Source organism: Megascapheus bottae, chromosome 15, assembly GCF_031878675.1.
Source record: "Megascapheus bottae isolate mThoBot1 chromosome 15, mThoBot2.hap1, whole genome shotgun sequence".
NCBI classification, from domain to species: domain Eukaryota; kingdom Metazoa; phylum Chordata; class Mammalia; order Rodentia; family Geomyidae; genus Megascapheus; species Megascapheus bottae.
Window position 1 is genome coordinate 37,508,748 of NC_143523.1, and position 25,289 is coordinate 37,534,036.

A 25,289-nucleotide genomic window follows, 5' to 3' on the forward strand; every position below is an offset into this window, starting at 1 on the left:
TATCCACTTTGGAAAAAAAAAATTCATTCACGTCAATGGTAAAGAGGAAAAGATGAGGCATCTGTCTCTGTCATTCAGCTTTTGTCTTCTTACTCATCAACACCGAAGAAGGTATTAGCCAAAACTTCCACGGAAACTCCTCTGCCAACTGTACCATATATTGACTGTGGGTAAAAGTTTTGGAAAAAAAAATGACAAAAAGCTTTCTGGGAGACTCAATTGGCAGTCTGAAATTTATAATATGCTTTGTACATTTTGGTAGTTTTTTTTTAAATAAATGATGTGCTACCATTTTTATGTCAGCATCGTGTATGTATTAAGTACGTGCTCCACCCAAGTTGTAGCATTTATCATGGGTGTGCTTAGGCACGCATATGCATTCTTTTTATTTGCCCTGTTTGCCCTGTTGAGTTTGCGGATCTGCCAGCATATAAGTGGCTACATTCCTTCCATGTTTAAGATTCCATGACTCCCTATTATGGCTTAGGAAACAAGCAAACGAAATTAGGCGAGTCTGGCTAGTGCCTTTAACAGAGTGATTTTTGGCATAAGATCAGTAAGAACGCTCCTTTGAAACCTCAGCAACTCAGGGCCATCAGCAGTAGAGCTGAAATCAGTCAGACTCCACCCCACAAGTCCTAAATTAGGATCTACCGTTTAGCAAGATACTCATTCTTGTTCCTGTGCATTAATAAGGTTTGTGCTTTCCTTGGTAAAAAATGAAACTTATCTAAGAATCAATCTGAAATTAGTAATAAGATTAAGGATAATCTTGGCCGGGTACCATCGGCTCATTCCAGCAATGCTATCAGGAAGCAGAGAAGTGAGGATCAAGGTTGGAAGCCAGCCTGGGCAAACAAATCCAAGACACTCTTATCTTCAATTAACCAGCAAAAAAGCTGGAAGCATGGCAAGCCTTGCTTGGAGTGGGGAGAAAAGAAGATTTGAGACAATCTAACAATTGGTGATTTCTAAGCATCTTTCATAGCACCATAAAACTATCAAATGTTAAAAAAGAAAGCCACTGTGCTACCAGGAGAATTGAAGTCTATTTGATGCCACCTGACTGTTACTAAAAGAAGAAACAGGCCTGAGGAGGAACAAAAACCACACCATGTCTACCCCCCCCCCCCCGCCATGTCTGTGATGAACAGGATACACTGCCAAAGACTTGCTTCCAAAAGCCCAAAAGCAGAACAGCAAGTGCCACAAGACAAAGCATGATAGCTGGGGAAAGGAGTGTGATGAAATGCTTCCCAGAGGTGCAATTTAGGCCAGGCTAGTTATAAAGTGCTGAGGGAGAAAGGGGAAATGGTGGTGTTTATGCTGCTCCTATCAGAGCCCATGTCAGCAACACAGAGAACAGACAGCAGACCCTGGCAGGCAGCACTTTGGTTCAAAAATAAAGACGGAGACATAGCGTGTGCTTCAAAATTGAAAGCCAGAGTTTTCTACTAGCAATAACATTCTCTGGAAATATTTCTTGGTTATTTGACTGGAGATATAATAGCTCCTTCAAGATGCAAAGGTCTATGTGAAGAACACATTAGATACCTAAAGAGTATCTGAAAGGAAATGCGAGGCACAAATCTTTTGAGGGGAAACATGTTATTAGTTTGTGGTCGAAACTAAAGCAATAAAAAGAATCCAAGTAAACCTGGCTACCCTTGAATACCAGGAAAATAAATGCAATTTTGACTGTGATGCTGGTGCCCAGAGAGACTACTGAGCTGATTTTTCTCAAGGGGAAGAAAAAATGATTACTACCAGAACTTAATGCAGCTAAATGTAACAGCAAATGAATGTGACTACTCAAATATGTTAAAATTTTCCTTCTAGAATACTCACCTAACAAGAGAACTAACTTTATTGCATACCCACCATGTGCTTTGCCTGTATGGTTTCACACCAGCTTCATAAGGCTCTGAGGGAGGCAATGTGGTTCCCATTGCAGGTAAGGAAAATAAAATTCAAAATAGTCCCTCCAAATCACATAGCCAAAATCTCAAAGGAGGCGTGGTGAAGGTGTTCAAAGTACTTTTTGTGTAAAGATGAAAACAGAATCATGAAACCTCGAATGGTGAAAAAGTTGGGGAGAAGAGATAAATAGAATGGTGAGTTTGATCAAAGCACATTATATACATGTATGGATATTTCACAATGGAACCTCTGTATAAGAAACACATGAGATCAGAAGTTTGGCCTAGTGGTAGAGTGCTTGCCTTAGCATGCACAAAGACCTGGGTTCAATTCCTCAGTAGCACATACCTAGAAAAAGCCAGAAGTGGTGCTATGGCTCAAGTGGTAGAACTCTAGCCTTGAGAAAGCCCAAGCACAGTGCTCAGTGCCCCAGGACTGGCAAAAAAAGAAAGAAAAAGAAACAATTATTTGTGTAATTGAAAATGGGAGGGTAAGCGAAAAAGATGAGTGGGAGGGGGTGGAGGAAGGGAAAGTGGGAGAAAAACATTGAAAGGGGTAACAGTGTTCAAGAAGTAATGTACCCAGTGCCTGATGAATGTAACTGTAAACCCCTCTGTATATCACTGCAACAATAAAATAAAATTTTATAAGAGAAACATATCCCAGTTAAAAACAAAATGCAAACCAACAACAACAATGAAATAACATTAAAGTTCCCCAAGGATCAGTCAACTAGAGCTCCTGGAAGGGATCAGAATATGGGCTGTTATGTGTTGAAGAAGAGAAAGGCCTGCTCTATGTTCATCTATTTGAAGATAAGATTTCTCCTCCCACTGCCCTGCCTCCATCCTGCTGCTGGAATCCTCTTATCATCCCTTTCTGGATATGCCTTAAGTTTCAAATGTATTTTAGACTTGCTTACTTGTAATTGTGGCTGTGTTGTAGGATTCAGACAATTTGGCATTTTTCAGACAGTGTTATGTAATGGAATGGAGCCTGGACTGGGATTTGGAAACTTGGGTCTAGTTCAGATGTCACTTATTAACCATGAATGTGGTCAAGTTACATCACCCCTCTGGGTGCCAGGGTTTTGGCTTCTGCTTGTGACTGAACCAAGTACCCAAAGGAATTTCCTGACTCCACAATTCGAGTCTTGTCGACTCAACTGTTTAAGACTGTGACTTCCATCAAAATGTATTAGAGTAACTTCTGTGGCTTAGCAATTTATTTAAACAAGACTGCTAGGTAGTTCATAATTCATTATATATAACATGTATATATGCACACATGTATTCACATACATATTTAAATACACACATATAAGTATACATACATATATGTGATAGTTATACATAAATATTATTTAGCTCCAACACACTGCTATCTACAAGTGTAACATGGAATAAAATAGTTGAAAGTGGTGTGTGTGTGTGTGTGTGTGTGTGTGTGTGTGTGTGTGTTTAAAACAAATAATCTATTCAAGTTTTTAGATTTGGATACAAATTTAAGCTTTGCTTCCTTTTTAAAGTTTTTAATAGAACATCTCTGATTTTTTTTTTGCTAAAAAAACAGAATTGAGAATGGATATTAGCCGTAATTTAGCAAATGATCTAGGAGGAGCCTAAGCAGTCCTGGTTGTTTTTGATCACGGGGGTCCTTAGAGGTGTTACCATCTATGAATTGGAAAACAATTCAAAGAAAATCCCTGCATACAGGGATGGAGCCTAAGATCATATCCTCTTAATTTTTCTTCATTAACCTGTGTCTGTGCAATAAATAAACTCAGGGGCAGAATGGAGACCTATAACCTCTCTCTCCTTCTCTCTTTCTCTTTCTCCCTCCCCATCCCCCCTTCTCTCACTAGCTATTTTACCCTTTAGTGGATAAAACTAATAAGAGACATGGATATATTTGATGGCCCAACCAGAGGAAGCAATTGAAGACATAAGTGTTCTTGATATTTAGAAAGAAGCATTCTCATGCTCGTGTTTAGTTTTTAGTGCCTTTATTGGTCCATATCCCTTCCTGCCCTATGTGCATTAGAAACAGAAGTGCCAGGAGAGGAGGAGGTGAGGTAACATCATTTGTGAACTCAAAATAAAAAATACAGGAACCAATATTGTCTATTGGACTGACTGACTTCCCTGACAAATTAGACTTCTCTTCTCACCTCTCATCCTCTACTCTTTTCTCCCACACCCTTTTTAGGACTTATTTTTCCTTCCTTTTCCAAGGTTTGTTTTGGTGTTGTGAGTTGTGACAGTACAAACACACGGATTAGATTCAAATCACCCACATGCTGTAAATCCCGCTATGCAAAGACAAAGGGAGGCCTTCATATCATGAGGCTGAACTATTAGTCTTCCCAAAGATCAATAGAAGATTCAAACATTTGCCCGTTTCACCATAAGTGAACTTACCAAGAAAAATTGCACATATTTCTAGTTGTTTTGTAAGAGAAGTCCTGCACCTATTAACCAAAGTCTTCAATAAAGCAAACAAATGATTGGTTGTTCAGTAAAATGATTGTCATTAGAGATATCATGCTAATCCTCCTCTGACTCCCCCACTGCTGGTCCTGGGTCCTGAACTCAGGGCCTGAGCACTGTTCCTGAGCTTTTTTGTCCAAGGCTAGCTCTCTACCATCTTGAACCCAGCTCCACTTTTGGCTTTCTGCTGGTTAACTGCTGGTTAACATCTCATCGACTCTCCTTGCTTGCCTGGCTTCAAACCTCAATCCTCAGACTTCAGCCTCCTGAGTAGATAGATTTACAGGTGTGAGCAACCAATTCCTAGCTAATACTGCTTTCTTCTTGTGAGTTAAGAGTATAACTTTAAATAAATTATAGATTTGTAGTCACTATATTGATATATTTATGACATACTATTTATCACAACTAGCTGTATAACAGTTGAAGATAAAGGTCTGGCCTGTAATGAAATCTTCCTAATAAAAAGTGCTCCCTTTAGAATATAATCTATTTTGCAATGAATGATCTAGTATCCAACAAGGTTTATAGGATAAATCTCCATTAGAACAGGATATAAAAATCCTTTATTGCTTAAAAACATCTGTTGGAAAAAACAATACCTGTTGACTATGTTTAAGCTTTCAGAGCCATTTAGTTGAAGTGGAGAACCAGTATGTTAAAAAGGTATCATTTTAATCCTAAAAATGATGTTCCTTAGGAATTTTTCCTTTATTCTATTTTTTATTTCTATTACTTGTTTTTATTATTTTTGTTTTATCATTTTATTTTTTTCAGAATTCCTAAAAAGTATTAATGATTACACCTTATTCTACAAAAATAAAATAAAGTAAAGAAGCAGGGAGGGAAGGAAGGTCAGAAAAGATGCTAGGTCAGGCACAAAGTAAAAACTGTCCGTCATTGAGTAGTGTTGATTTTCAGAACTTGGGTGAGGGTTTTTTCTACTATATTTCCAACCTTATATATTTGAGGTTCTAGAAGGGTTCCAGTTTGTTAGGCACTATGCGAGATTATAATGCTTTCGCAAAGATGGCTCATAGACTTAGAGGGCTTACAGGTTTATTGCAATACTTTTGATGCAATACATCTTTGGGCTGTAATCTACTGATTCTACTTAACAATATGACCTTTCCTTATTGAGTCGAAATTCTACATTTCATCTTTTCCCAAATTCTCATTCACTTTATCTATCCAGACAAAGGGCATACTTGGATTTTTTTCCCCCATGAATATAGTGAATTGCAAAGTAATCCAGTCAAGTGGAAAATGTAGAACCTCCAATACATGTAGCAATGACTCTAACTTCAGCCTTCTAACATGCAAGATGTCGATTTATTCTCTAACTTTTCATGCACAAATGTTCAGTATTTTATCTCTTAAATCTGCACATAAAGTTCCTAAAGCCAGAAACTCCACACTGAAAAGCTTTCTTATCTTTGGCAGTGGCATGTCAGAAAGTATATAAGAAGACTTATTTCACTGATTTTCAGAAAACCAGAAATCATTCTTGTGCAGTAACTAAACATTGAGTGTCATTATATGAGCTGCAATCACCAAGGTTTTTTTGTGATTGTTTTTTGTTTGTTATTTTTGTTGGTCATGGGACTTGAACTCTGGATGATGTCCCTGAGCTCTTCAGTTCAAGTCTACCACCTTACCCCTTGACCATAGCACCATTTCCAGTTTTCTGGTGGTTCATTGGAGCCTCATGGATTTTAGGGCCCAGGCTGGCTTTGAACTGTGATCCTCAGATCTCAGCCTCCAGAGTAGCTTGGATTACAGGAGTGAACCACCAGCACCCAGCAGCTTTTTTTTTTTTTTTGGTGCTGAGAACCGACCTCAGGACCTTACAATTGCTAGGCAAGCACTCTGCCACTGAGCTAAATCCTCAACCCTACCAAGTTATCTTAAGTACGTCCACTCAACCATTACTGGCTTCAATTTCCCTATTTAAAAAGAATTTTCAAGTAGGAGTTTATGTCTTAGATAATTTTTTTCTTGTGGTACTAGGTTATTGAATTCAAAGCTTCACGCTTGCTATATAATCATCCTATCACTTCAGGCACGCTACCCATCCCAAGTCAAGACAGACCTTTCAGAAATACCCTACTTGTGCCATTTATTGGAAATACAAGTTCAACCAGTGATCTGAGGCTCTATGAATTTTCAACTCTTCATCTGTAGTTGGGGAATCAAGAGAGTGGTCTCACCTAACAGTAATAAATGCATACATACACATATATACACATGCATACACATATATACATGCATGCATATATGCACATACATAAATATACATTTATATTCCACACATATACACACTTGTGTATTTATTCTGTCTCATTTTACTATAAACTCTTTCTATCTCTCTGTATCATTTATCTGTATCTATGAAGCCCTGAGTTATTTATATATATATGTATTACATATGCATATATATGGCAGAATGCATATACACACATGTGCAGGATGCAGGATGCAGCACGGTATCCTGATTTTGATTCATGATCCGGAAAGAACATCTATCACCTGTCAACTTTCTCCCAGCTCTAGGGACCAAGATTAGAAAAGAAGTAAAACCTCAGTTATTGAGGATCAGAATCCTTAACTGTCCAGTGTCATCTTGATCCCCAAAATAAAGAAAAATGTTGTAGAAAGACCAAGCTCATTTTGGTATCATTGTGCTCACAAAAGAACATAGAAAAATTTTCAGTCTATCAGTGAACTTGTAATGTTCATATACTTCAATATAAACGTGACAAAAACTAATGCTTTTTGAAACAAATGACGGAGACAGCCATTCTGCAGTACATTCTCAGAAACAGATACACGATGTCACCAATCTGTGGTCGGAGGTTTGCACAGACACTGACCTGACTCACTGGAAGTGAAGAAATGATCACACTGCCCACAGCTGGAGTCACCTAAATAGAAGAAGAAATACCTGATAAATCCCATGGCCTGTCGAAGCATACGGGCAGTCACTACAAACTTTCAGTCCCATTTCCCCTCATCCCCACGAGAAGGGGAAGAATCTGTTTTTTTTTGTTTTTCTATGCATCAAGTTAAAAGTATAATTTCAGGGGGTCAAATGGATCCTGAAGCAGACTCATATTTGGAAGCATTTGTGAAAAAATACTTTTAAGCATTTGGGGATGATATTCAACCCCCCACCCCCACCCACACACACACTAAAAACAGGAAAAATCACCTGGTGGTTGAGATGCAACTGTGAAAACTTTATCCGCATTTTCCAACACAAGTTACAGGGGAAACATGCTATCTCTCTAATATGTCATTTTCCAGAGAATATAACTCAACCAAAGTCATGATTGGCTTTCCTATCGTATTTCAATAATTAACAAATTGTATCATTGAAGCAGTAACATTAAATTGTCACATATGCTTCCATTTCCTCCTCTGTAGTCACACACAACTCTATTTCCACAAAATTTGTACTACCTTCAAAATCTTGGAAGATGACAAGAAACGCGTGAATCGATTTCCTAAAGATTTTTCAAAATTTTCCTCAAATGGAATCAGGGATCTCAGAGAAAAGTTGGTTCCACACAATAATTTACTACTCACTCTACCTGTGGAGCAGTATGCAGATGCTATTTATACTGAAAAGAGCCTGTGTTTATTTTCCAACAACTGCTAACTTGCTTAGGCATCTGAAAGGTTACTGGGAATGAAATACAGTTCCAAATTTTGAGCTGAGAATTTGTAAACAAACTCATCAGCTGCCTTAAAAAAAAAACCCTATCTGCTGACAGCAAAAGGTCTTATGCAAAGATGAAAACCCCTAACTTGGTACCTTTTGGAGTTTAGAATATGCTTCTTGTATGCAGCACGGTCCTGGTTGGGGTGTGTGAGAAATCTCCAAACAGTAAAACCACTAGCTGAGAGTCTGGCTGTGGTTCAGCCAGATTCCCTGAACAGCACAGGTTGGGGAAGTTCAGAGCCAGGGCAAACCCTTCTGGTCTTCCTTTCCTAGAGTTGCCTGGGTCTGTGTGCAATGTATCACCCTCCTTCATGCCGCTTTCCCCTCCCAGCAAATGTGTTCACTCAGCTCCAATGGCACAGCTTGTGTGCTGACGTACTAAGCCAAGTCAAAACCCTGCGCTTGGCAACTCCCTTCTAACTTTCTGGCTTGTCCAAGTCTAAATATTGACATTTCTCCTCCGTGGAGATGGTGGATACTGCCGGGGATGGAAACGGCGCTGCGAACGGGGGGGATCTGTGATAGACTTTTCCATAGTTGCGCCTTCCTTCCACTTCTCTTTTTTTTGTGGGGTGGTGGGGGGTAGGGGTGGTAGAGGTGGAAGACGAAGGTTGCATTCACACATCCAGATCTCAGTCCGTCCCCGCCACCCTCCTTCCCTCCCCACCCCTCCCCAAAGCTGGGCACGCGGAGACAAGTTAAAGGTGTGTGCAAGCTCCCCCCCCCAACTTCGTGGCAGCTGCTACTGTTGTCATAGCAACTCACAACAGACTCCAGAGACACGGGGTGTGGGGAGGGGGCGGGGAGGAGGGTCAGGAATGCCACAGTGGGGCTAAGAAACTCCAAAATACCCATTTTGGAGTGGGGGGAGTTGCACGCTCCAAGGAGGAGATACCCCCCCTTTCAGGATAAAGGATCTTCTGGTGGGCACCACCCCCTTCCCAGGGGCGGCCAGCCTGCTCGGAGTGTGAGGAAGGGCGCGGAGGTCGGAGGGGGGTTGGGGGGTGGAATGCCCCCGAACATTAGCTCAGCTACAACTTAGGGGCGCGGCTGGGGCGGGCGCTGCTACGATCTGGCCTCCCGTGCCTGTCGAGAGGGTTATCCCCTTCCCACTGGGGCTCCTGGAGAGGTGAGGGGGTGGCTCCGGGGGCGTTGTGGCTGCTTGGCACAGCCGGGGAGGGGGTCCCTACATGCCAATCCGCGGGGGTGGGGAGGGTGAGCAGGGCGGGTGGGGGAGGGGGCTCCGCGGCGGCCGCTCCCAGAAGTTTCGCAGCCCTGGAGCACTCACGACCCAGAACCTACCCTGAAGCCGAGTGAGATGAGCGCTCTCTCCGCCTTCCAGGGGCCGGGAGGGGGGGCGGGGGCGGCGGGCCTCCCCCCCCCTCTCCCCGCCACTCAGCAACAACCAGGACCGCGCGCGCTCGCGGGTGTGCGGGGCCCCCGTGCGCGGCGCGCCGCCCGCCGCCCAACTTTGCACAAAGGCAGCATGGCACTGCCTCGCCGGCAGGCTCGGCCTCGCCGGGTCCCCGCGCCGCGGCGCTCTCCGGGCCCCGGGCGCACGCCGAGGGCTCCCCGCCCCTGCCCGCCCGTCCCCACCCCGCTCCCAGGCGGGGCAGCCGGGGCGGAATCCGGCCCCCACCGCCCCCCCCCCGGGCCCCCCGAGCTCCGACGCGGTGGCGGCGGCGCCCAGCGCCACTGTGACGTTAGCAGCCTCGGCGGCTATTTATAGCCCCACGATTGGGTTTCATTCATGAAACCCGGGCCTGCGGTCGGTGCGCGGGGGACGCGGGTGGCAAAGGTGCCTCGGGCTTTGCGCAGAGCCCAGGGTCCCCCCCCCACCCCATCCCACTCCACCCCGGGGCAGGGTGGGGGGGGGTCCGGGACGCACGAGCGCAGAGCGTGGGGAGACCCTGGCCCTTGTGCTCAGCGGCCTGGCGGGGGGGGGGGGGGAGAGGGAGGGTCTGAGCCACCTGTGCTCCCCCTTCCTATCCCCACTGTCCCCTCCCCACCCCGCCCCGCTCCTCCGTCCATCGGCCGGCCCTCTGTCCCAGCTTCTGGAAAAGTAAGTTGGGCCACTAACCGGCTGGGCAGCATGGCTTTCTTCCCCCTAGGAACTGACCGGCCGCGGACTCCGAGGGAGGACATTGGCTTTTGTTTCAAAACCCGAGCCCAGCTGCTGACTAAGGGCTGCGCTAGCCCTGCCTCCTCCTCCCCCGGGCGGCTGCACGTGCTGGCCAGCTCCCCCCACAACCCTTCTCGGTTACCTTCCCTTAGCCACTGGGCTCCTGCCCCCCGCCCCCAACCCACACCCCTAGGAGGGAAGGACACGCCCCTGACCCAGTAAAGAGGTGATTGCCAACCGCAGACAAATTGCCAGGAAGAGATGCAAGGGATGCCTGGCCTTTCTCCTGTGGTCTCAGGAATTCTTGGAAGCTCAAGACACCCCTTCCTCCCTCCCCCTCCTGCCCGCCCTCCCTCCAAGCCACTCTCCTCACTCCTCCAGGATCTGGATCTGGGAGCTCTAGGGAGCAGAACCCAGAGGACTTTTTTTTTTTTTTTTTTCAGGCCCTTATAGTAACAAAGGCTCCTGGAGTGACGAGGGCACAGCCTGTTAGGCTACAAGAGGAGGCGGGAGTGAGCTGGACCAACCCAGCCCCTGCCCTCAGGGACCTTTCCGTTCACCAGCACAACTTCTGTCTTACTCCGCTCCACCCACTTCCCGATGTGTGTGTGTGTGTGTGTGTGTGTGTGTGTGTGTGTGTGTGTGTGTGTAAGGTCTTCTCGGGTTCCTTTCATTGAAGGGAATTAATCATTTAAGGCACATTTATTCTGGAGGCTGGATACGAAAAGGCAACAAGGTCTCATTGGCCTCGAGCTGGGCTCAGGCCAGCTGTTTCTGAGACACTGAAAGGCTGGGGGTGGGGGGGAGTGAAAGAGTCATATTTTATTGTGATATTCTCTCTTTCCCTCTCTCCCTCCCCCTCCCCCTTAGGAAGCCAGTTAGTTCCCTAACTGCCTGTCCTTCTATGAAGATTTCTAGATGAATTTCAATATGCCATGTATTCCTTCTACCCTCTTTTACCATGGTATTAGCTATGCTACCTTCTTTGGAGGCCGCAAAGGCCTGCGTGGTGCCCGCTGGACTCCACTAGAAACTCCTAAAACACTGAGAAATCCAGTGTTTCTGCATGAAAGGTATCGTGGGCAGTATTGCTTCCTTTTAAGCCATCCGGTTCTGGTTCTGTTTCCAGAGGGAGTTATCAAGGGACTAATCTTTCCTACCAGGAAAAGTTAAGTACAGGTGTCAGCTCTAAGAACTGTAAGACGGATACTTGAGGGTGTGATCATTCATTTGGCACAAAACTGACTTCCCTTAGTCTATTTAAAAATAACTCCTCTTTGAAAGGTTTAATCAATATACATTCTTTTCAGGAACATTTCCCCCCTCTTCACCCTCCCCCAGGGAAAAGTTAATTAATCCTGTTTGCTGTGAGCAATCAGACCTCTTCATCACAAGCTATTTCTTTTCACACTGCCCTGGGAGCTACAAAATAGGATAATAATTTAAACAAAATGAGAATCAATCTGTATTATGGCCTTTATATATGACAAGCAGGACTAGATAGCTTAAATCACTTTTTTTTTTCTTATTTGGTTGCCAACGTTTTTATTTTTTTCCTCCTTATTTGGTTGCCACAGCTGAGGTTATTGTTGGAACCAATTTACAGATGAAGTAACAGACACAAAGAGAAATGGATTTTCTGATGCTAACAGTTGCATTCTTTTAGATTTGGATCACCAGTGCAGAAATCTTATCACTGGCCTTGTAACATCCTTCCGTACCTGGTTTTCTTCCATTTTCTCAATTATAGTTAAGTGACATACTTCTCTTAAGCAACAAGCCAGTTCTGAGAGCAGAAGTGACCCCATTTGACAGGCTTACTTTTCGGGATACTGCCTGTCCTGAGTTCTGACACATACAGGCTTACAAAAGACACTTACAAAGAGAATATAGAAGCAATACTCAGAATTACTGTGCCTTTCTAGATATCTAAGTCTGAAGGGAAATGGATGGGAAGAACATGGGAGGAAATCACCATCAACAGTAACTTAGATATGGCAGAGGAAATCCGTTGCCCAAGCAATCGGATTAAATACAACAAGTTGCACAGATACAATGGCTATCTGTAAAGGAAAAAATAAAAAAAAACAGAAACTAATAACTTGCAGAAGTGCTGTCATGAGCCCATCTGTTCTGATAACCACTAAAGCATGCACCTTTTTGTTCAAAAAAACATTCCTTGCTAATAAAATCAGTAAAATCAATATCATTCTCTTTAAACATTAAAAAAAAAAACAACCCCAAACCTTTGGTACCTCAGTGGAATTGACTTCCACAGTTTTGTCTTTAAACATTTTTATATTTGTATTACACAAGCTGTTTTGAAACATTTTATATTTTACCGGGCCATTGGATTAGCAGAATCTCCAAGTGATCACACAGAACTGTTTGATAATCACAATAGAATCCTCTCTTGCTACTACTTTTGCAAATAAATAACTCAGAAAGCAAATGGGGAGTAATTGACTAAATGGAAACTATTTTTCCGAGTGCCTGAGTCTTTTACAATCCCACCTGGAAAGTGTAAATCGTCTGTATGTCCTCACCAACATTTGGTACTACAATATTTGAGAATAATTGTGGATTTATGTATGTATTTATTGTGTGCTTGAACTCAGACCCGGGGTGATATTCCTGGCCTTTAAAAAACTTTTCCTGCTCATGGCTGTTGCTCTGCCATGTGAGCTCCACTTATAGCTTTTCTGGTGGTTGTCTGGTAATAAGAGTATCATAGACTTTCCTGTACTTGCTTGGGTTCTCAGATCTCAGCCTCCTGAGTAGTTACGAGGCCTGATTACTGGTGCCTTGCTCATTGTGATTTTAATTTGTATTGCCCTATAAGCTAATGATATCTAATGCCATTTCATGGATTTATTAAACAACGCCGTCACCTTTTTGCTGTCATCTTTCATGTCTTTAGATGACTTTTATAGTTGAGATTGTCTTTTTAACTATCGTTTTCAGATTTTTTGGTTTACATATATTGCGGGGAGCAGTGGCAGGGAGAGGAATCACTATTTTCAAACTGCAAACAAAATTCATTAATAGAGTCTCAAGGAGTCTCATTCTTGTTCAACGTTCTTGTTCAACGTGTCCTTAGTCGTGTTAGATGAATCTACTGCCAGCAATTGTATGGAGATTATTCTTGAGTAAAGTAAGTACTTACGTAAAACCCGTATACAGAGAATCATTTCAGACTTACTGTGTAAGTCCACATTTCCAGGGTCAGTAACCGACGCTGGGAGTCCTGCCACGTGGAGCTGAGGCATGGCCTTCGCGCAGGCGCAGACGCCCCTTCCTGTCTCTCACACCTCCCACTCTATGGTTTTGGCTGCCGAACCTAAAGGGATGTTGGTTCCTTCAAGTGAGATGTGGCATTTGGTACCTCTGTTCGTTCTTTGGGGGCTAGGAGTTCTAGGAGCTACAAGAAGTTTCATGAACAAAAGTGCTCAGGGTTTTGAATACATGGAAGGAAAACAAAAGTATGTATATGTGTGACTACATATATGCACGTATGCATGCATACATATATGGATGTATACATACATGTTCCTATACCCATTTTAAAGAGTAGATGTGTTTGGTTAAATGGTCTATTGAAAATCAGCTAGTGATCAGAAACATATATATATATATAAAACACACACACATTATATATATAATGTGTGTGTGTGTGTGCCAGACTTGGGGCTTGAACTCAGGGCCTGTGGCACTGTCCATGGATTTTCTCAAGGCTAGAGCTCTACCACTTGAATCATAGCACTTCTTCCAACTTTTTCTGGTATGGAGGAATGGAGCCTAGGCCAGAGCTCTACCAGTAGGCCATGCATCTGATCCATATAACACATGTCTTATCTAATATCTAATATCTAATATGTGGGAACTAGATCTAGAACACACAGGATATAACAAATTATGCAGATCCTTAGGCATTCACATACAATGAGATCAAAGGAGGAAACTCTTAGGAGAGGAATGTAAAGGCACAACAGCTATGTGCATCTGATCACACAAAATAATATTCACTGAAATGAACTCCAGAAAATGCAAACAACCGTTTTGGGTTTTTTTCTTTTCTTTTTGTCCTGTACATTTATCTGTCTTTGGGGAATGTAAGGGGAGGCACAGAAATGAAGGGACAAAGAATAAAGAAATGCAGTAGTGGTACTCACTGGACACTATTGTTGAATATAAACTATGCAACTTGTGGGTAAGGATAGGAAGGAAAAACTGGGAGAGCATAGGAAGGAGTGATATTGTCCAAAAAAGAAATATAGTCTTTATCTGTAATTGTAAACTCTCTATTCATCATTTTTATAATAATAGAAAAGGAAACTATGGAATGGAGTTGTAGAGTTAACACTGAAGCTTTTGTAACAGCCACCAACACTGTGGTACCCAAAAGGCAAAGTGTCTGGTGATATGCTGCTTCTGTTCTAGCCTTTGAACAATCTGGACTTCAGAGCAGAATGAGGCTGGGGACTGGATTTAAGCAGCTGTTTCCTGACAATTTGTCTTTACAGCTTGAGTTGGAAGCTAGCTTTTCTAGTAACCCGTTGAACAGTGGGATAGGTTCTGGCTAGTAATGTGGGGACAACTAAACCTGATTCCCTTCTTGGGCTCTTCAGCAAAATACTGATGGGCCAAAACAGAAGATGATCTCCACAAGGGTGAACCAGGAACAGGCGAGCTCCTGTACTGCTGACTAGGTGTAGCAGGGACAAGGTCAAGCCCAACATCCCACACCGCCCTTTCCCCAGCTTTGGAGTTGTCAAGTCAACAGTGTGGAATCAGTTACTGCCATTACCCTTGCTGTCTCAAGCAAGGCTTTGCAGGAACTCAGTTCACACATCTATCACTTGTGTAGAAGTGGAAACCCTCTTGGGTGTGTGAGATCTACCTACTAAAAATCTGTTGCAAATGTTATTCACCCGAGCTCCTCTTCTCTTTTTGCTCTTCTTGGGAACAAGATTTTGGGGAAAATTGAGAGCCATGTACTTTCTCTGAAAGGTAAAAGTGGATTTGGACCTGTATTCCAGTGTGTATCACTCTTGGTCCTCATGTAACTTTTAGGATAAGCATCTTTTTAATGAATTATTTTGGAAAAAATGTAGGAGAATACTTAAATCCAGTAGATCTAATTTTTGAGTTTCCATGATTACTCATTGAAAGGTAGAAGCATTAAATACTCCATTTAAAGAATTGCTAGTTTTGTGAAGGCAGAATGGCAGTTCCTTTTTTACTTGGCACCAATGAATGAATGTTATGTGCTAAAATTAGGCAAAAAGGTGATCTTTATGTAATGTTAAACAGTGTAAACGGGCATACTGTTTTGTATGGATTCATTCATAAGGTTTTCTGTTGGAATAGGATATTTGGTAAAAATATTCTATTTTTTTTATTTTTGTAAGCTCAGCCATTCTCACTCCATTCCTCTACCTGTCAAAAATCTCTTCTACCAAAATGATGTTTTAGTAGTCTAGCTCAGCAGGCATAAGAGGAGAGAGCAAATAGCCTTTACAATCCTCTGTCTGGTTTTTCTCAGGTATGGCATTATAGATTGGAAAACATGTATGTTACAACTTTAGAAAGAAGAAAAGCATAAAAGCTTATTGTTCTGTGTGTAGCTCTCGCTTTTAAAAAGTAATAACATGATTCTTCACTAGGAAAAAATGATCTCTGTTGGACAGGAACATTTATTTCACAAATGTACTGATATTAATATTCATTCTTAAAAGTACAAAAGGTGCTAATGATAGATTTAATTATCACGTCATTAGAAATAAATAACATTTATGTGTCAGAGCAGGCTTAAAGCTGCCTTATTTCATATAATACTGCTGTCACTAAACAAGATGGCAACAAAATCTAAACATATGTTAAAGTGAGAAAAATGAAAGAAAGTGAACTTAACTGTGCACTGGTCATTTTTGGCTCTATATATTAATTCTAAGCTGAATCATAAGACATTTCTTGAATAGGTACCATTAGTCCATTTATAACAGTTCCTAAAGTAGACACACAAAAGACCTGACTTCTTGCCTGGGACTCAAGAGCATCAGTTTCTATGCATACAACCTCAGGGTCTCTTATACTTTAACATTTCATATATTCAATAGAGGCAAGAAGAATAATTTGTAGAAAGTTGTTGAGGACTAAATGAAATATCTGTGGAAAATGTCTTGCAAAATGTAAACTTCCAAAATCGTGAATAGAGGTTCATGTGAAGGCCATTTGCAAATGTTGTACGGCCCAGGCTAATACCAAAGACTAACTATATAGAAACTGTAATTTTCCCACAATTCATTCTCCTCCCAACAGACTGGAAACAACACACACACACACACACACACACACACACACACACACACACACACACACACTACAAAATCTGGAAGGCAGAAGTTTAGAATTTAGAGAGTTTTTTCCTCCTCTGTCACAAAGTTACAATTGCTAACTTTTCCCCTTCACCTACAAAAAGGAATTATACCACAATTGTAAACATGCCTAAAATCAGTGAGCTACAATTGTAGACACATATATTTTAGAAAAGGATTTGACCTATAACTTACATTGTCATTTCATTTTCTGGATTGCCGGGCCTACTAATCACTTTTGCTATGAGTCACTTAGCCTTTGAGATAGCCTTGAGGATCATAAGCCCTGGTCAAAGAAAATGGGGAAACGATGTTCCCAGAGGATAGTCAAAGGGGAACCAGAATACGGACTAACTCAAAACTCAGACTGTCTGAATAAGTGGAAGTACTCTGAAATAATTTAGTGTGTTGTATACTAACTTTTGAGATTTTAGAAATGCCAATGCTCTGAAAAGATGATTAACAGTCTCTAGGAGGGAAAAAGCTAAATCATGAGATTTTTCTTGAATAGGTACCATTAGTCCATTTATAACAGTTCCTAAAATAGACACACAAAAGACCTGACTTCTTGCCTGGGACTCAAGAGCATCAATTTTCATGCATATAACCTCAGGGTTTCTTCTTAGCTCTGTAAATATTTAGGTTCACTTTCATGTCTCACATGAGTGATTAGCACTTGGTCAACTCCCATTTATGGACCCATAGTTAAGTGCATCACATGTGGTTGACACAAGCAGTTTAGCACTCCAGGATCAACTTTGTGGCCCTCAGCTTGTAAACATAAGCCAGGGACTCATGGGATCAGAGACAAAGTCTTATTTCCCTTTTCAATACACATCTTCCAGGGTCTAAAGTTTCAGTGAGAAGCCTAGAAGCTTCAATGACACTCTTCCCACTGTGCTATGAAAAGCATTATGAACAGGCAAGCCCGGAGTAAATAAGTTTTTAATACAAGATGAAATCCCTAATCTGAAAAGACAAAGCATTCCAAACTCTGAAAATTAGGGAGTCCTGATAAAAGTGGAAACTTCCATAGTGTGAACTTTTGTGAACCACATTACTAAAAATGTTATACACCCAAGTTTGTGTAAAAGGCCTATGAAACATACATGAATTTCATGTTTACAGTTGGTCCAGTTCTTGATATAGCTTATATGTATATGCAAATATTCCAAACCCAATAAAAACCAGAAACCAAAGAGAACATCTTTCCAAGATTGCTTAGTTCTAATGTTCTGTAATTGCTCTCCTATCTATATGATTTATGATATTGCTGCAGTTTTAAAGGAAGACCTTTCATTTGTCCTATAGTAATCACCATTTATCACTTCATATAAAACACTTAGAGATCTAAAATAAGTTTCCTAAAGAGTTGGTACTAGTGTGCAAAAATAATAAACATTAAGATCACCACATGAGGCTTTTATCTTTTGTAAAACAAGCTAACATTATTAAATGTTCTTATTAAAAATTAGAACCTACTATGTATTGGGCAAGGTCCTGAATGTTTTTACACTTAGGAATGCCTCACAATGACTTTGGAGAGGAGATACTGTGACCAGTAAGCCAAAGATGAGAAAGGTCAAGTCACTTCTGGTAGGTTAGAGGTTGGGAAGGAATTGATATTTATTAGATGAGATACTAGATGAGGGCCCAGCACGGGTTGATTGGGTGCCAGTGAGTACTTAGCCCTCAGTGCTACCCAGTTCAAAGATACAACACACTACTTAGTTCATTCCTTTAATTAAGATGCTAAATTATTGTCCCATTCCAGAATGAAATAAACAAGGTACTACAACAGGAAACATGGGTAAGATTTGGACTGGGGTTCACAGTCTATCACTTGTTCTTAGGTAATTGAGTAAGAGTGTTTCATAGCGAGGTACCATGGATTCATGGTATTTGGGAGGCTGAGATTGAGAAGATTGTGGTTTCAGGCCAGCCTGGACAGGTATGTCCTTTGAACTACATTTCATTGGAAGAAGCTGGACATAGTGACACATGCTTGGAATCCTAGCTATGTTAGAAAGTCTAAAATAAGGCAGATTACTCTCCAGACATGGGCTAGGTAGGTGGTAAGAGTCTATTTCAAAAATAACCAACACAAAGAAAGAAAAAAGGAGAGGAGAGCTAGAGACATAGCACCATGAGCCTGCTAGCAAGTGTGAGTTCAAACCCCAACACCACCCAAAGTAAATATTTCTCTTTTTTTCAGAAATATTTCTTGATGGTTAAATATTCATATCCCTCTAGTGTAGGATAAAGCTATACATATGAATCCATTTGCTTGAATGAGTTCATAATTTTTTTTTTGCCAGTCCTGGGCTAAAGCTCAGGGTCTGAGCACTGCCCTTGCATTTGCTCATGGCTAGAATGCTACCACTTGAGTCTCAGCACTACTTTTGGCTTTTTTCTATGTATGTGGTACTGAGGAATTGAACCTGGGCTTGCTAGGCAAGCACTCTACCACTAGGCCATAATTATTTTTTGAAGTAATTATACAAAACGGTCAGTTCAAAAAGTCAGATTATAAGTACAATGCATCTTAGTCAATGTCATCCCTTTGGGTGTTTAGTTACTGGCCAATATAATATCCAACATCCCTTTTGAAGACCCAGTGTCCTCTCATTCTCTTCTCCAGGCTGTCTGGCACTTGAACAGTGATATTTGTATAAGATACATACTGCATGAGACATTCCCAGGAAGAAAAAAAATAATTGGCATTTAGCAGTTTTCAGTACTGCAATCCAAATAGCATTCTTGGTAATAGTAAAGGGAATACATTGTGTGATGGGCTTATGAAGTGTTTAGCTTTCTAGAAGAAGCAACTTGCCAGAACTGTCTGGTTACTTATGGAATGTATATTCCTTAAGTAAAACATTTAACATGATGGTTATCCTGAATAGGAGTTTGTAAACAGAAATACTCTTGTATTCTCTTTAAATGTATAGTATTTTTGTATACAGTAATGATGGACTAACATACTGGATGATAGTGACATGCTTCATGCTTCCCCCCCCCCAAAAAAAAGCTACAGCCAACATAATTTAAGCTTGACACTTTTTATTATTTTTGGCGGGTTGTGGAGCTTGAACTCTGGGCCTGGGCATTGACTTTGAGCTCTTCAGTTCAAGGCTATCACCCTACCCCTAGAACCAAAGCCCCACTTTCCCTTTTCTAGAGATTATTTGGAGACAAGAATCACAATGTGTTTAGTGCCTGGGCTGGCTTTGAACTACAATCTCAACCTCCTGAGTAGCTAGGATTATAGGCTTGAGCCACTGTGCCCGACTTTGATACTTATATTTATGTATCATATCGTATTGTGACTTAATTAAAATGGTGAACCTGACTAATTATATCTACTACTTTTTGAAACATGGTATTTTTGGGGTTTTTTTTGGTGGGGGGTATAATCAGGCTTGATTTCAGGGCCTCATCTTGCTCATCTTGTATGCTTGTTTGGTTCTTTACCACTTGAGCCATGTCACCAGTTTGCTTCTTGCTGATTAGTTAGAGAGGGAATCTTGTGGACATTTCTTTCCTCACTGACCATGAATCTGGTATTTTCCAGATCTCAGTCTCTGAGTAGCTAGGGTTACAGTTATGAATCTTCAGTGCCTGGCTTAAATATGTTTTTTTTGACCCTTCAAAATACAGTAAACAATAGACAGAGCTTGCACTGTTTAAGTCCAGGCCATGAGCCTGCAAGTTAAGTAATGATATTTGAGTCTCGTGGGAGAACTTTTTTTGGACAAGGCATGTCATTTGACTTGCGATAGAGCTTCTTCCTCTGCTCAATAAGAATGCTCCGACTAAAGAGATTGTGGTAGGCTAGTGTTCCAGACAGATTGCACTATTCACTTAAAAATCACTGTAGAAAAATAGAAGAAGATGAAAAGGTCTTAAAAATGCTTCACATTTTTACTACGGAAAAATTTAAAAGCTTACTCAATGAACATGGAGTGAATTTTCCCCAAGTGTTTATTATTAAACTAAGCTGACAGTTTCATTAATTGTTCACTGGTGGCTCATTTGACTTTGTTTTAGGATTGCCAGATAAAATAGAAGACATTCAATTATATTCTAGTATCCCATGTGATATCTGATGTTTTCTTATAGTTAAAAACAATTCACTGTTTATCTAAAATCTTAATGGTAGTTTTGTCCTCAACTTTATTTGTCTAAAACAATCTTCTTGACTTAGAAAAGTTGAGAGAGAGGAAAAAAATTGAATGGAAGGAAAGTAGACAAAAATCTTTAAAAAAATCTAAGTAACAGATTTTGAATAACTAGAATTAGCCAAGTAGCAATTTTCAAAAATACATTCTGTTGGGCTTGTCTTAATGAAATGTCTGATATCAAATGAGGAATAATCCTTTACTTGAAAAATAAACAGTCAAGTCAGGAAATAGTTTGCATGTAATTATCTTCTTAAAGAAAACTGTATTTCTAACTGTAAAACTTTATATGTGAAAGTATAAATTACACATTTGGATGAGGGAGACAGTCTATGCTGAGTTGCCCATATATATTTGACAAGGAGATCCTTCTGTGGGTCTCTAAAATGCCTATCATCAATGGATACTATTTAACCAAACGCTGTGAACATCAGAGTAAATAATAGGGAGACAGTGCACAGCCTGGATCAATCAGGTCAGACATGTAGCGAGGATGCTTCCTTCTGATTGGTTAGGCATATAGGTCACTGTGGTCAATTATTCAAGGAGTAACTGTCCTTGGCTACCCCCCAACTATCATTACATAACACAAGTACTTGCATTCAAGTTGCTGGTGTGTACCAGTGTTGGAGATTATAAAATACTGCAATGATGGTAGCCTAGAAATAGCTGACTCTATATAAGAAATTATTGGCCTTTTCTTTGGCTTCCATTTGTGATCTGCTGAGTGGCAGTGATAGGAATCCAGAGTTTCCTACAAAGGAAATAGAAACTCAGATGTCCACACATAGATTAAAAATGAATATGTCACGATCATGAAACTGAAGGTTATGTGAATGTGGCTAATTTTTCCTTTAAATATTTTGGTTAAATTTATAATAATTTTCACCCCGAATGTTCTCAGTGGCCACAATTATTATCAGGTGTTGTAAGTCTACAACAGTTTTCCAGTAGGCCTCTTTTGTTAGGAGACTGGTGGCACTGCTCGAGTCACTGGTGGAGTGACTTCTATTGTTCACAAACAACTTGGTATAGGTTGTAGCCACTCCTGTACCTAAGAAGTCAATCTAAAGTTCTCCCTTTTCTCATCTTTAAAACTAACCAATTGAAATCAAATGCTGAAATATTAAAAGTGCTAAATGGAAAAGCCAAATGGTGAGCAGGAGGGGGAGAAGATCACGGTGTGGGGATATTTTTCAAATTTAGAAATCTGCTTCTGAGTAACACAAAGGGTATTTATGACATTTTGTTCAAGAACAGTAATAATAACATTCAATATTCATACAGATGCTTACTCCATAGCTGACACTGTGCAGTACTTTGCATGCCTGATCACACTTAATCCCCATGACAATCCTGTTGTCATTCTCATTACAATCCTCCCATACTGCAATCACTTCTGCTGGAGAGATAGGAAAGCCTCAGTATGGAGAAGTTAAGTCACTTGTACAAGATCACATGTTTAGAGAGGGATGTTCAAGGATTAAAATTCTAAATCAGAACTAAATTCCCACCCACTGTACAATGGTGGTAAAAGTAGAAAGACTTACCCTGAGTATATATTCTGTGCTTTGTTAGACTAGATCAAGAGCTGACTGATTAATCTGATTAAAAGAGTCAGTGATTAGGTCCTCAGGACATATGGCTAAAAGACTAGATACAGGCCACAACAGTCAAAGGATCCTAAACTAAAAGAGATAAGCAGCTATAAAGGACAGAAACCACAAGGAACTTGACTTGCTTCATTTTTGCATGTATAAAGTTGAAATGCAGCATTTTTATAAGGAATGCCCATGAAATCCTAAGGTTTTTTTTTAAAAAATGTGTTTATACTAAGCATGTCGAACTTTCATTTGTTCTAGAAAACTAAAGCTTCTAAGCCTGTCCTCTTGCAAAAGAAGCTCACCTTTAAAAGGGGTTGGGATCGTGCTATTGCACAAGTCAGAGGAATGATTTAAAAAAAAAAAACTGATGTGTGGGCAGAATTAGATCTATAATCAAAACCTAGAATGAAAACATTGAATGGATATGGGTTTTAAAATTATTAATCATCAGCCACATTTTCACCACAGGGAAAGAGTGGGAACTTTATATAAAATCAACTTTCTTTTCACAATCTTTATGGCATTGACCTCACAGCATTAGACAGCAAAGTTGGTGGCTTCCAAGGAATCAGGACTTGCTGTATGCCTGCCTGGCCCTTCCTGGTCAAGTCTGGTACACTGACTTTCTTTAGCCAATCAAGTGTGGCTGAGGAAAAGCCATGTCAGTTCTGGGCCCAATCATCTATGAGATCTAGCAACTCTGCTTTTACCGGCTAGAGGAAGCCAGTAAAGTCATAGAATTGTGAGCAAGGAAGTGAAGTGGTTATTATGGGCTAATGTGTAATGTAGCCATACATTTCCATAACGAGGCTGGCCTTTCCCCTTGGCTATCCCTCATTTTCGAGGAAGAACTCCATCACTCGTCCATTCATTATTCATTTACTTTATAACAACTTTACTATGTTCCTATGAACTTCCCCTTGTACTGGATAAAGCATTCATTCCTCAATGTTTGCCAAGTATGCCCGTTGGATACTATTGAGCCTTAATTATCCAAAGAAGAACTCTTAGCTTAACAGAAAAGACAGAAAAATGGAAACATTATCATCCATTTCATGTGTGTGATTAAACTCCGGTAATGCCAGAAAAGGATTACATCCTTCTGCCAGTGACTGAAAAGTATTCAGATTTTTTCTAGAAAATGTCTTATCATTTTAAGTTTCAATGGTTGAATGAAATCCTGCCAGGTAGAACAAGATAGATAAAGAGGAGAGACAATCCATCCAGCTGCAGCTAAGTTTTGACATGGGTATGAAATAACATGGTAGAGATGTGTGTGTGTGTGTGTGTGTGTGTGTGTGTGTGTGTGTGTGTGTGTTGGTATTGGGGTTTGAACTTAGGGACTAGGTGCTGTTGCTTAACTGCTTTTCTCAAGGATAGTGCCCTACTACTTAAGCCACCATTACGCTTCTGGCTTTTCAGTGGTTGATTGGAGAAAAAAAGTCTCACAGACTTCATCCCTGTGCTTGCTGGCTTTGAACTGTTGCCCTCAGATCTGTCTCCTGAGTAGCCAGTATTATAGGAGTAAGCCACTGAGACCAGACTAGCATGGTAGTTTTTTGTTTGTTTGTTTGTTTTGTTTTGTTTTGTTTTGTTTTGCCAGTCCTGGGGCATGAACTCAGGGCCTGAGCACTGTCCTTGGCTTCCCTCAAGGCTAGCACTCTACTACTTGAGCCACAGCACCACTTGCAGCCTTTTCTGTGTATGTGATACTGAGGAATCGAACCCAGGTCTTTGTGCATGCTAGGCAAGCACTCTACCACTAGGCCAAACTCCTGGTCCCTAGCCCAGGTAGTTTTGAAGAGCTGAAAGTATTCTCATGTGTAAGGTGAAATTATAAAAGTGTCTATCTTCCTGAGCATGTTAGAAACATTGAATGCCACCCTAGTGAACTGGCGTTTAGGACAATGTAAAGTCATCCGAATGACTCCTTTTTAAAAAGTTGTACTTAATTTTCACATTGTAAGTTCAATGACTTTTTATATATGTAAATACTTGAGAAATTCTGATGAGGGTATTGGGGATAGAGATCCTTAAGTCTAAGCCAAATACGAACAATTCGAATCTACAACTTGTACAAGGGACAGTAATACCTCAAGATCAGGCTGTCAGGAATGCATGATTGTTTTAACATTCAACAATCAATAATGTAAATAACCATATAAATACTCTGGAAAGCCATGTAATCATCCCAATAGACACTAACAAACAATTGATGAAATCCAACAGCACTCACCATAAAATACATGTTTAGAACATGGAAAGCCATGTCAGATGGAGAGTTGAGAGTAGGTGGCTTTCTGTAACAGTCATGGTTCTTGTTCTTGGGATAGGGAATTATAATATGGAATCCTCCGGAAAACGTTTTTAGAGATAAGGAAGAAAGCAAAAGCCCACAGATAGCTCCTTTTACCATTTGAAGAACAAAGCCAAATGTTGATTGCTAAGTGAGCAATAAATTTACTCCAGATCACTTTAAAAGCTATGCAGACAAGCAAGGACAGACACAGAGCTCATTAAAAATGTGATTGCTGCACACATCACAGGCCGTGGCATTAATGGATATTGCCTACATGTCTCTAAGCCCTGCTGCTGCTATGCTAAAATGAAAGTGGGACGGACAAACAAACAAACAGCTGACTAGCTCAGGTTTTAGAGTAATGGCTCATGGCAATTAAGACAGCAGCAGGTAGATAGCAGGGCTAGCTTTGTTTCTGCCATCTTCCAGTTATATGTACTTTGGACTTTGCATCTGTATTGGCAGCCACAAAAATAAGTAAACAGGACTGGGAATGAGCTAGGACTAGGATTAAATCTCAGCTCTCTTCTTTACTATCTACATGGCCAATGCCATGGTCTCCACATCTGTGTA

At 40.9% G+C, this 25,289-nt stretch overlaps 1 protein-coding gene across 7 annotated transcripts in view; it reads right to left on the reverse strand.

Moving 5' to 3' along the window:
- Rhobtb1 (Rho related BTB domain containing 1) overlaps positions 1 to 13,502 on the reverse strand; it is a 70,547-nt gene extending 57,045 nt beyond the window's left edge. Inside the window, exons 1-3 of one of the 7 annotated variants that reach the window (XM_090346386.1) lie at positions 13,422 to 13,502; positions 7,283 to 7,333; positions 6,870 to 6,958 (exon numbers count right to left, since the gene is read on the reverse strand). The gene's annotated coding sequence lies outside the window, so the exon portion shown is untranslated. Of the gene's footprint in view, positions 1 to 6,869; positions 6,959 to 7,282; positions 7,334 to 9,435; positions 9,705 to 10,213; positions 10,238 to 13,421 lie in introns of those variants that run through there. The other 6 variants (XM_090346387.1, XM_090346383.1, XM_090346384.1 and 3 more) reach the window with 6 other exon arrangements.
- Between the last annotated feature and the right edge of the window lie 11,787 nt (positions 13,503 to 25,289).